Source organism: Pteropus vampyrus, unplaced genomic scaffold (assembly GCF_000151845.1).
Source record: "Pteropus vampyrus isolate Shadow unplaced genomic scaffold, Pvam_2.0 Scaffold488, whole genome shotgun sequence".
Lineage (NCBI taxonomy): Eukaryota > Metazoa > Chordata > Mammalia > Chiroptera > Pteropodidae > Pteropus > Pteropus vampyrus.
Window position 1 is genome coordinate 364,996 of NW_011889269.1, and position 11,711 is coordinate 376,706.

Genomic DNA, 11,711 nt, shown 5'->3' on the forward strand with positions numbered 1-11,711 from the left:
TTGGGGAGGGGGGCTGGTTTGCATTTTCTAAATGTTATATGGGCATGCACTGCTTACTTAATTTGGATTCAAGGTAAAAGAGAGTATCTTCTCTTAACCCACAGCAATCATGAGTCATTTGATTAGTCTTTCTTTTTTTATTTCAGTAAATCTACATATTAAACAAAGCACGAATGCATAACTCCCATTTAAGAAGCCAACGAACTTCCAAGGACAAAATACATTTCTTTGGGAAGCACACTTTCCTACATCAATTTTAGCCTTAAAGTTTTTAAAGTTAACACCAAAATCACTTAAGTGAAGATGACTATGTTTAAAGGATTAATATAAGGAATGATACTGCACTATGAATGGTTACATAATTTTCAGAATACAGAATTTTAGTAAAAAAGCTAGGGGAAAAATTCCACTTAACATGTATTCCACTAAACTATTTGTAAATGTTTTCCAGATTCACCAGAAAAGCCCAAGACTGTTACATCAGTTCTAAAATCAACTCAAAAGCCATAGATTAATCTAAATGGGAAATAGGAAGACTAAGACTGGTGAAGTGATTCAAATTAGGTAGGAAGAAAAGTCTAATGTCCTGTAATCTGTTAATGGCTACCTTTTAAAGTTGAAATATATCTACAATAAGGAGTTTTAAGTTTTTAATTAGAATCGAAATATGGTGTTGCTCATTATACTGTCTTTAAGCACACAGAGCTAGTTCCCTTCTACCCTAAATTCCTCTCACTTGCCCAGAGGTAATCAATGTTGTTTCACACATATCTTTCCAAATATTTCTCTATGCCTTTACATTAAGTTCTATAACAGGTGAGCCAGTGAAAGAGCTAGAGTATTTAAGGGGGGAAGAACTTGAAGGGCTGTGAGGGAAAATATTACTGAGGTCAAGTAAGAACCTGAATGAACTGGAAACTTAACCTTATGAATGAGGGAATTAAATTCCAAGGAAAAGGTTTGAGGTAGAAACATCTAGTGTTCAAGACACACTAAGGAGGCCAGTGTGGCTGGAGACTATATTAGGGAGGGGCACAACAAATCACATGGGGTGTTCTGTAAATCACAATGAGAATTTTGACTTCAATGCTGAATGGCAGCTATTAGGTGAGTTTTAAACAGAAACTCAACAACACATTTTTCTAGTATTACATTTTAATAGGTTCTATCTAGCTGCCTTACACTGGTGGGGAGGGGGAAAAGAAACAAATCTATTGCAATAATGTACAAGGGACAACTGTGGCTTGAAACTGGAACAAGCCACGGCAGCACGGGTGGTGAATTCTTGTTTTATTTTAAAGGAAAAGCTGACGAGATTTTCTACAAGACCAAAGGTGGGGTATGAGAGGGGAAAAAAAAAAAAAAAATCAAGGCCAAAGTCTGGCCTAAATGACAGGAAAACTGGAGTTTCATTAAATGAAATGGGCAATGCAGAAGAAACTGGTCGTCTGAGGGAAGAATAGCAAGAGTCCCAGGCTCTGGACTTTTAATACTTAACGTTCAAGGGAGTTGTCATGTGCATAGCTGGATAGAAAGGTGTCATTCAAAAGAAGTCCAGGCTGATGATAACTTATAGATAGTATTTAAGTTATACTATCAACTTAGAGATGGTATATAAAACCATGTGACTAAATGAAGTGACCCAGAGAGTGTGAACAGAAAAGTGGAAGAACTGAACCACAGAGCACTCCAACTGGGTGAAAGATCAACCAGAAAACCTGAAAAGTAAAAAAATGTTTCAAGGAGGAAAGTGGCTTGACTGGTTAAATCACAAGTAGATCAAGTGTGATGAGGACTGAAAAAGGACTGCTGGATTTAGCAATATCCTTCTGGGGCGTACATTTTTTAAAACTCAATTACTTCAAATACAATTACTTTTTTTCAGTGTTTTTAAATGTTTTTACTTCCCTAAAAGAATGCTGTCACATTATACCACAAAGCCACATCTACCTAAATAAACTACTTACTACCTTGGACACTTCTTCATGCCATTTAAAGTGCTGTGAATTAAACAAACTATAACAACATTTAGTTTAAAATCCTTTCAAAAAATATTTTTAAAAACTCAAAAGTCCAAAGCAGTTTTTTTTTTTTTGGACGGGGGGGCGGGGGGTGGTACTTTAACCAAATTAATTAAAGCTCTGTTTTCCTGAATACCAAACATGTCAAGTAGTCTAGTATGAGTAAGAGTTGAAATCTGCAGGCTTAACTGCCTGGGCTGAATCTATGTTTCACCATTTACTAGGTATATCTATCTATAAGCATATTATTTAAATCCTGTGCTTCAATATTCATATCTCCAAAACATGCATTTTGTTATTTACACAAGGTTATGATCATTAAATAACATAAGAACTTCGGTAGTGAACACATGGTAAAGTGTCCAGATTATTACATCCAAAAGGAATTCAGGTTCTACCCCATTTTTCCTGTCAAATAGGAAAGGTATTACATCATGTCTGATCCAACAAGGATGTTAGAGAAATAACCAGATAATTTCCCAGATCGATGAGGAACCTATCTTCAAACTAATTATGTTAGTTTATACACACTCAATACACACAAAGAAAACTCATTTGAAAAACCAGGGCAAGTACCTTCAGGCCTAGGATTACCACTTTTTTCCAAGAGATTAACAGATAGTGGCCTACTCTAATACAGCTTCTCATTTATTGTCCTACTTGCACTTAACTTCCTCACAAAACAGCCAGAAGGAAATTCCAGAGAAAGCAATCAAATCTTTCCTTTCTCCCAAATCCTTCAATAGATAATCTTAAACAGGGCCCTTATAAGGACCTATATACTATGCTTAGTATTTACCTACCTTTCACATTTGTCTCCTATCCTATGCATTCTTAATGACTACCCTGCAGTAGTATTTCCTGCTCCCAGGCCTAGTTTTATTTCCCTCAGTATCTGCTTTCAGATACAATTTACAGATCTCAATTTCAACATCAGTTCCCATAATGTCTTTTCACCAGCAGCATTCTCATACCTCCATAGTCTAAATTTGGTTCCCCTATCATCTCACCCTGTTCTTTTACTTCATAGATCTAGATTGCGAAAATGCAATTTGCTCACTTTATTTCTCCCCTCTGTGGTTTATAATACTCAAGATGTCAGGGGACAGTATGAGTTGTTCATGCCCAAGCCTAATGGTCATTTCAGAATAAGCACTCAAATGTTTAATGAATAAACATCTCCACTTGAATGTTCCATGACCAAACAGTTCTTTTTCCTACTCTCAACACTAACCTTTTGTTTATCCACGTATTCCCATCCCAGAAGCTAGAAACCTAGGGGGTCAAACCAAATCCCTTACTCTTCATATCACAGCCACCAATAGATCCTCCTAAATTTACTCTCTTCCTCTATAATCCCAATACCATTTCTTTTGATAAGGTCAGGTCGTATTCTTCCTTATTTATCACCTACTTCCAAGCTCATTCTCCTCCAAAGCCATCTCTACACTGCTATCAGAGACATCACTAAAAAGGAAAGTCTGACATCACTACCCAGTTTAGAATTTTTCAATAGCTCACCACTGGTTTCTGGATAAAATACAAACTCCTCAGCATGGCATTAAAATTTTTATAATCCGGTCTTACCTAAGGTTCACTTCAGCTCCCTTTCTCTTAGAAGCATTTCCCAACCTCTTACAAGAATCAATTAGGTACCTGTAGAATTGCATGCTTCTACGCGTTGTGCTTACCTCTACTTACATGACACAATCTCATTCAACTGTCTCCCTCATGAGGCTAAATCCCTTTAGAACTACTGTATCTTTTTGCTACCCCAAAACCAGAATAAGATCCATAAAGTAATGAATTTGTAGAATTAGCAAGTAAGGAATAAATTAAACAACCTATAGTGAACAGCAGCTTCACAATGACACAGCGCAACAAAGTAGAAATAGCTTTCATAGACTAGAGAGCATCAATAAAACTTGGTCCTATAAAATTTTTCATTTCTCTCCCAGATAACCTCAGAACATTTTAACTTTCCCACTGTTTTCTTTTGAAGCTGCCTTCAGTTTCACTTTAACTAGATTTTACCATTTCAGTGCCAATAAGGGTCAAGTATGTGATTTATCCTAGTACCACAGCACTGAATATGCCTTTAAAAAAAATTTTTTTTTGCCCCAGATCAAAATTTATTAAAGCAACTCTAAGACGAGTTAAGATATTTCACTGTTGTGAATAAAACACTACAACTGCAAAAAGTCTTAACTATTTGACTATCCATATCCTTATCAATCTCTACGTTATTGTGAATAGAAATAGAGCAGATTCATTCCTGCATATCGCCCTTAGAAACACACTGGATTTTCCAGTATCTAGATGGGCCATAAGTCATTGAAAGAGGTCAACCCTAGATCTTCTCCATTTGCATACAAAAGATTAAGCAGATTTCTCTGCTTTGTGAAGTTAAAAGCCTACCAACCCTTTTTTTTTTAAAGCTTTCCAGTGAGACAGCATTTTAATATTACAGTAAGCTTCTTGTGGTTTGAGTCTTGTGCAGTATTAATGATAAAGTCTAGAATAAAATCCAAAATTGTCACAAACGCAAGACCATTCCAAATGACAGAAAATTTTTACTAATTTGCAATAGTTAGAAAAAAGACCACCTTTGTTGCTAACCATTAAAACAAGCCATTTTCACTCTAAAGTATATGTAAACTTCAGCTGCTTTTCTCAATTACCAAAAATTCTCAGCCCAAGTTAATTAGATACTAATTCCATTAGTTTACAAAAAACTGAAGTGGCCTCCCTTGGGAAACATCTAAGATACACAAAAAGGATTAACCTTAGCAATTCCAGAAGTTATCAGCTACACCTCTCATTAACTAAACTTTAACTGGTGTATTTCCTAGTCTTTGCAATGAAACCAGTGGACCTCACACCTCTTACCATCACCCAGGAAGGGTGTGCATCTGTTCCGAAGGCCCCCCTGGCTCCAGGTCATCCTGGCTGCCGCTGCTCCAGGCTGGGCATCCATGTTGCTGCAGCTTGTGGTTTGTGAGGGGTAGTGTACAGGAAAAGCAGGATGGGATTTCAAGGGAAACAGGAGGAAGATGGCTTTTTGGGAAAATGCCACCATCGTCATAGGTGTTAAGTAGTACCACACACATTTTATTGCAGCACAGTTTAAAAATTTAACAAATGAAAGATTAAAAATAAAAAAAACAAAAATAAAAAAATTAAAAATACAGACGTCCAGAGATGCTCTAAAACAGTTAAGTTAAAGATCAGGAAAAATAAGGTCACAGACTTAACAGCCAGTAAAATTCTTTCGAGCGGGGAAGGGGATGAGGGCAAGGGGGGGGTTGGGAGAGAAAAGGTTTATGTGATCATTCCACTTAAAAATGCTATTGCCTTCACTCTCTCCCAAGATGCAAAACTCCAAAGTCAATTAGGAGGCCGGAGAAATTCTTATGAACATTCAGAAAAACTCGATTTTAATCCGGTTAAAAATCATCAGTGTCATTATCATCATCATCATCACCATCATAAGTATAATAATAAATAATAGTAACTAGTAACAACAATAAAAAGGAAATCAGCGGAAAGTCAGGAAAAATGTAAAAAAAAAATTGGAATAACTTACTGTAGCTGAAGATCAAAAAAATCTCACTGTAAAAAAACAAAAATAAAAATAGCCCAGATTAGAAAAACGGGAGGTGCAAAAATGTCAAGTCAGTAAAGTTCATTTTTTTTCTCTTTCCAAAAGCAGTTTCCACAAAAACCGCAAGGGTAAAGTTCTTAGTAGCAGACAAGCAAAGCCCTTTCCACATCATCAATCAATCTTAAAAATACACGAGGAAATAGAGAGGTCAGTTTATGAGAGGCTAAAAGGCTCCTCCTCCTCTAACCCAACTGCTGCAGAAAAAATAGAAATAGAAATTTTAAAAATTACATCTTAAATCCAAGTCCCGTTTTTGGAAACAATTAAAAAAAAACACCTGTAAATTTGCCGTAGTGCACACCAAGTTGCATCATTATGTTTAAAATGTCTTTATAAAATCAGTTTTGGAATGGGAATGTGTGTGTTCTGGAGGGGTGGGGAAGGGAGGTTAAAAATCAAAGCTGAGCTCCAGTGAGGAGGGATGGGGTTCGCCTTGCTGCCCTGTGAAAGGAGAAGGGACAGATTGAGTCAGAGTTCCTCAGAAATGTTGTGCCATAAACCCCCAAGACAGAAAGTCTGTCCATTGCATCTAACACATTTTGGTAAAGCATAACATTCCACGGGGATGGGCAGAGCCTCTACACAATCACTTTGACCAGTGACTGTCTTCACAATTCAATATTAAGTAGGTAACTAAAATTAACAAAATACGTGCATGTATTCCCTTAAGGGTCTCAAAAAAAGGTCTAAATTCAAACATTCATCTTGATAACCAGCAGTTTGGGCAAGGAAAATATAGAAAAACCAGGCCAACAGAGATAAAGTGAGCAAATGTCAAATATCAAGATTATGAAGTGAATTCATGGATTTTGAAATTTTAAGTCCATGTAGTTTTTCCTACAATACAGATTGAAGGAGAATGTTCTATCATGAAGATACATAATAGAGATGGCATCATTTCTCAAAACCAAGGAGTGATCAAACCACAAGACCTGATTAGTTCTACAATAAGGAGTAAAGATGCTTTAAATAAGGAGCACATTATTCCACTCACAGACTGAATGAAAAACAGATAAAGGGGAAAAAAAGATTATGGCTACTGAATATTTAATGTCATAAAACAGATGAAAAATAAATAAACGGTTCTTAAGGAATTTGTTTCTGTGGTCCCACTACTTATAACCTAGTATATGTAGTTAATTCCAAGACAGGAATTCTAAGAATCTGATACGTAACACCAAAAACAAACATGACAGACTACCTGTCTTATCAGCTAAAACAAGATCTGCAGTTAGACTGTAGGTCTTTGGGCAAATATAAACTGGTTGCACTCGCATTTCAATATTTAGCTATGAGGTTTTTTCTCATCTCCAAATGTCAGTAAACTAAAAAATTTTAAGCTGAGTTTTTTAAGTGTTTCATTAGTCAATTATGTATGAATAACTACAGAAACAGAACAGGTATAACTCTAAAATTTTATAAAAGTAGCAGAGAAGTTTAGGCATGATATGTAAGTTGCTTTTACACTTGATGTGTTAAATTGTACAATGTATAAATTATAAAAAAAAGTTATAGAAAATGTATTCTTTTGAATGTTACCTCCTTTGAGTTAGTGTTTGGGGTGTACAGTAATGGCGAAACATTGTTTTCTTTCTTGCAGTCATAGCCTAAACATGGCACTTAAAATTTTCAGGTTATGTTAATTTTGTGGCTCACCTAACAAAGCCTTTGTATGTCACACAAGACATAGCTTAAAGAAGCAGTTAATAGAAAGCATTTACATCTTTCAAATTAAAGATGTCTCCCAAGATGTTAAACATTGATGTTATCACTCATAAAAATATAGACCAAACTACTTCAGCATGTAATTCTAATGCTTTTTAATAATAGTATATCTAAATTCCACTACTTTGTCAATCCTCTGGGAGATTAGGATTTCTTCTTCTAAAGGGATATTCTCAAAGGGAGGTCTGCCAACCAGATCACACAGTACTTGTAAGAAATGCAAATTATCAAGGCCCACTCCAGACTGACTTAATTAAAAACTCTAGTGGTGGAGAGCCCAGCAATGTTTTAACTAGCCCTCTTGAGTCTGATGTCAGCTTATCTGCTGAGTTTAATGATGAATCGCAGTCCCCTAGTTAAGATCTTTATAAACAAAGTGCCTCATCTTGACAGTATACTAAGTAAATTCAAGAAAATTATTGAAAGAACCCTATAGTAATCCTTTCCACCTTTCTAGTATCTACAAGAACACATGCAATTACGCTGTATCAAATAGTTTTGGTTCTCACCAATTCGCCAATAAATCTAATTATGTACAAAACATAATCTTCTCTGACTCCAATGAGAATGAATGAGTATACATAGTAAGTACAGGGAAAAGTGTCCCAAAGACAAGTACTAAAATTACTTGAAGATGAAATGATATTATTAAAGGCAGTTAACATTAATTGATAATATACAGAAACTGCTTTTGATAGTAAAACTTTCTGTACCCTTTCCAGTCTTCTGGCAACAAATGAGTTACAGAAATCAAATGTTTGACTTGCCTGACACAGCTAAAAATCAGCATGGAGAGAACAAAATCCAGTTCTCTAACTTCTAGGCCTAGATTCCTTTAACTGTTAGACTCCCGTTAACATTTCACACATTCACCATTTAAAATAGTTAATCTTTGAGATTAGAATAGCTATTTTGGAGTTTATTCCATGTTTCTAACAGAAATTTCATCCAAAACAAGGTCACATACTACGTGAACCCTCTAGAGACCTAATACAAATATAAGCTGTTTAAATTCTCTTCAGAAGGAAATAGCAACCACCAAGCATTCCCGTGAGATGAGCATAGGAAACAAGGTGAGAAGACCTGCAACTAAATCATCCTTCTTAAATCCTTCCTCTCTAGCCAACACGCAAATGTTCCTAATGACTACCTATTTGAAGACACATCCAGAACTGTTTCAGATATTAATTCCGGTGCCAAATCATTCCAGATGAATATTAACTCAAAGAATTGTTTACCGTGGTATATGCTGATCCCAAGGAAGCCATATTTCTAACACTCAAAGCAAGAAAAGTGCCCTTTGATTAATTTCAATTCGCTAATAATTGTTTTTAAATATAAATCTTGGATTTCTCTTTGCCAACAACATTTCTAACTAGGTAAAGGATTTCCTAAATTCATCAATCAGTGCCCTTATCTCATTTCTAACAATTCTTCACAACGACTTTAGTTTTAAGGCCATGTGATAAATAGACATGTTCAGGATTTTATTAAAAAGGCGATATTTTCAATTCCTATCATTATCTACATAGTGAAGAATCGACAAATGCTTATCAATCTAGAAAAAGAGTATTTCCTATCGAATAGGTTTCTTAAAGGATGAATTTCCCCTGCAGTATTGGTAAATAACATTATTTTTGTGAGAAAAACATTATGGAAATTAAAAGCAATTAAATCTTACATGAGAATAAAAAAGCGATTTCTTGGATAAAGGAATTTGATACCACCGAAAAAGCTATGTAATTTTTATAAATTTGGCAAAAATGTTTAATGGTTCAGGACCTCGCAAATAGTAGGCACATAATACTTGCTTAATAAAAAGTATGAGGTTATACATTTTTGCCAGTTAAGATTGTCTGGAGAATTAATTCCAGAATATCTTGACAATTAAACTTTATCACCTTTGGACGTTATAGCAAAAACAAATGCAATTCTCGTAATTAATTTTCTTTCCCAAGTGCAGTTGGGAATTTCCAGTTACTGCTAGGGTTGCTTTAATTAAGTTCCTTTAAAGATTCAAATTTAGTGCTTTTAGTGCCTAGTATGCCAATAGCTAGTAAGACTCTGACAACCAACACTATCATGTCTCAGTTTCTTTCTGAGAAAAATAGTAATACCTACCTCAAGCAAAGTTCCACTAACTTATATATTTCAAATGATTTGTAACCTGCAGATGAAAAGCAAGCCAGATTTAATTACTGTTAATATGTAAGTGGATTACAATTTTAAAAAACTGAAAATACTTCCATTCCGGGTCCATCATTTTCTCAGAAAAATAATAAAAAGTAATCAGTAAAATACTAAATCTACTGTTGCAATATTTATTATTTTTATGTCCTGCGGTACAATGTCTACTTGGTAACCCTTCCCCATCCCCCGCCCAATTTTAAAATTTCACAGTAGGCATTAGCACTATGTTAACTTGAACTACATTAATCAGCATCTCGATCTTCCCTTTCATTATCTCTCCGAGTCCTCATGGTCGTAGAAAACGAAAGGAAAGCAGCCGTTAACACAGAAAGAACGAAAAAGACGTTTTCCCTGCCGATCATGGCTTAGAAGACACTAGGTTAAATCTACGCAAGGGCTGAGGCCTATAAAACTCTCTCCCCCATAAATCCTAATACCCCAGTGCAAAACAGAATAAATGGGGGGCCTGGTTATTCTACCGAGGGGAGGGTTCCCTCGTCTTCTCTCCCACATCCCCTCGCGCTCCCGGAGGAACCCAGCGCCTCCCCTGCTTCCGCCTCCTCCACTTACCTGGAGGGGGAAGGGAGAAGAGATTCGATTCTGAATCTCCTACTCCCAGGTTCTACGTGGAGAAGCCGACTGCTGCTCGAGGTCGGCAACGCGGCCGCAACCGCTCAGCCCTGGTCTCTTCACAAAATGGCCCCCGTATCTCCTCTGCCGCCGAGGCGAAGGCCTATCCCCCGCCCCATTCCTGGGCATCTTCCTATTGGCTGAGATTTTTCTCGCTCCCGCTTCTAATTGGGGTATTCTACCGCTCTTCAAATTTTTGCCCAATCATAATCAGTAGTGGGTTAGACTAAGCAAAAGAATTTCCACATGCGTGGGAAAAACTAGTTTGTAACTGGTTACTTTTCCTGTCACTTATCCCCTGAGAAACGCTTATTGGCCACTGTACCTGACGAAGCTCTGGGTAGAAACTCGCCTTTGTATCGCTCACAGCTTCACATCCGGGTATCCGAGTGGTCTGATTGGCGGCCGCCATATCCTATCTCCGCTCCTTAGATCGCCTAATGGAAGGACCGCCTAAATCTTGGAATTCCCGCGGCGCGTGGGGGAGGGAGGAAGGGCGGGAGTTTGGTAGGTAGCGGGCTCAAGCAGGATCTGCCCTACCCCCAGGCCTAGGAAAAAGGAGAAGCGCTAATGATTCCTCCATTGTGTGGTGTGGGTAAAAGAAAGGGCTTAGAATGCAGAGGGAACAGTAAAGAATAAGCTGTGTGTGGAAACTAACTAGCCCTGCAGTTTTTCCAACCGTAAATCCCTTCTCATTTCCAGACGCCAATGACAGTTCCATCCTGGACAACTTTTCTTAGCCTGTCAACCCTTCTTTAGACAATCCATATTTTATCCAAACCAACTAACTTCCCTATTTCTCTTAACTACAAAAAGTAAAGGAAGTCTAAAGTGCTGACCTGAAATACTCATCCTAAGGCTCCAAGTCATCTCACCTTCTAATACCCTATGCCTTCCAACCGAATTGTCCTAGCCATCTGCCTACCCCTCTCCCCGCCACAATCTAGCCCCTTAATTCTCCTCATCCTGAAATGGCTCTTGGATCTATTCACTCAAATCATCGCATGCCAGTCCTGGTTATATTATAGTAGCTGTGCACTGAATGGAATAGGACCAGCTGTTGTGCTGGCTGAAAAATTACTGTTTGGCTATCACCCATGGGAACATAACATTCTAACAATAAGCTTTCTGCTTCTGTACCCCCACTTGCACAACCTACCTGTGGGTTGACAGTAAATAGAAGAAAAATAGACTTTCGTGTTAAGACAGAATGAGGAATGGGATTTAGGACTTAAAAACCCTGTACCTCTACATTTCAGGGCTGCTTAATTTGGGGTCTGCGTATCCCTAGAAGACCCAGCTGGCTGAATAAAGAGTGTGCTTCCTATAACTCACTGGTTTCTGGTGGTCCGTGTGTCTATTGGGGGCTGGCAGCCACATTTGGAGGCCCCCAGCGAGATCTCGAGGAGTGGCCTCCAAAGTGGTTGCTGTCCCTGTTACAGTTTCAAAGGGGTGGCCACCCTGAGACGTTCCAGGGCCCT

At 37.5% G+C, this 11,711-nt stretch overlaps 1 long non-coding RNA gene across 3 annotated transcripts in view; it reads right to left on the reverse strand.

Annotated features, from left to right (window-relative positions):
• Positions 1 to 10,329, reverse strand: part of LOC105307305 — a 28,822-nt gene extending 18,493 nt beyond the window's left edge. For all 3 annotated transcript variants that reach the window (XR_897212.2, XR_002777694.1, XR_002777693.1), the window contains exons 1-2: positions 10,171 to 10,329; positions 5,608 to 5,633 (exon numbers count right to left, since the gene is read on the reverse strand). This is a non-coding gene — a long non-coding RNA (uncharacterized LOC105307305). The remainder of the gene's footprint in view (positions 1 to 5,607; positions 5,634 to 10,170) is intronic.
• Positions 10,330 to 11,711: the final 1,382 nt, after the last annotated feature.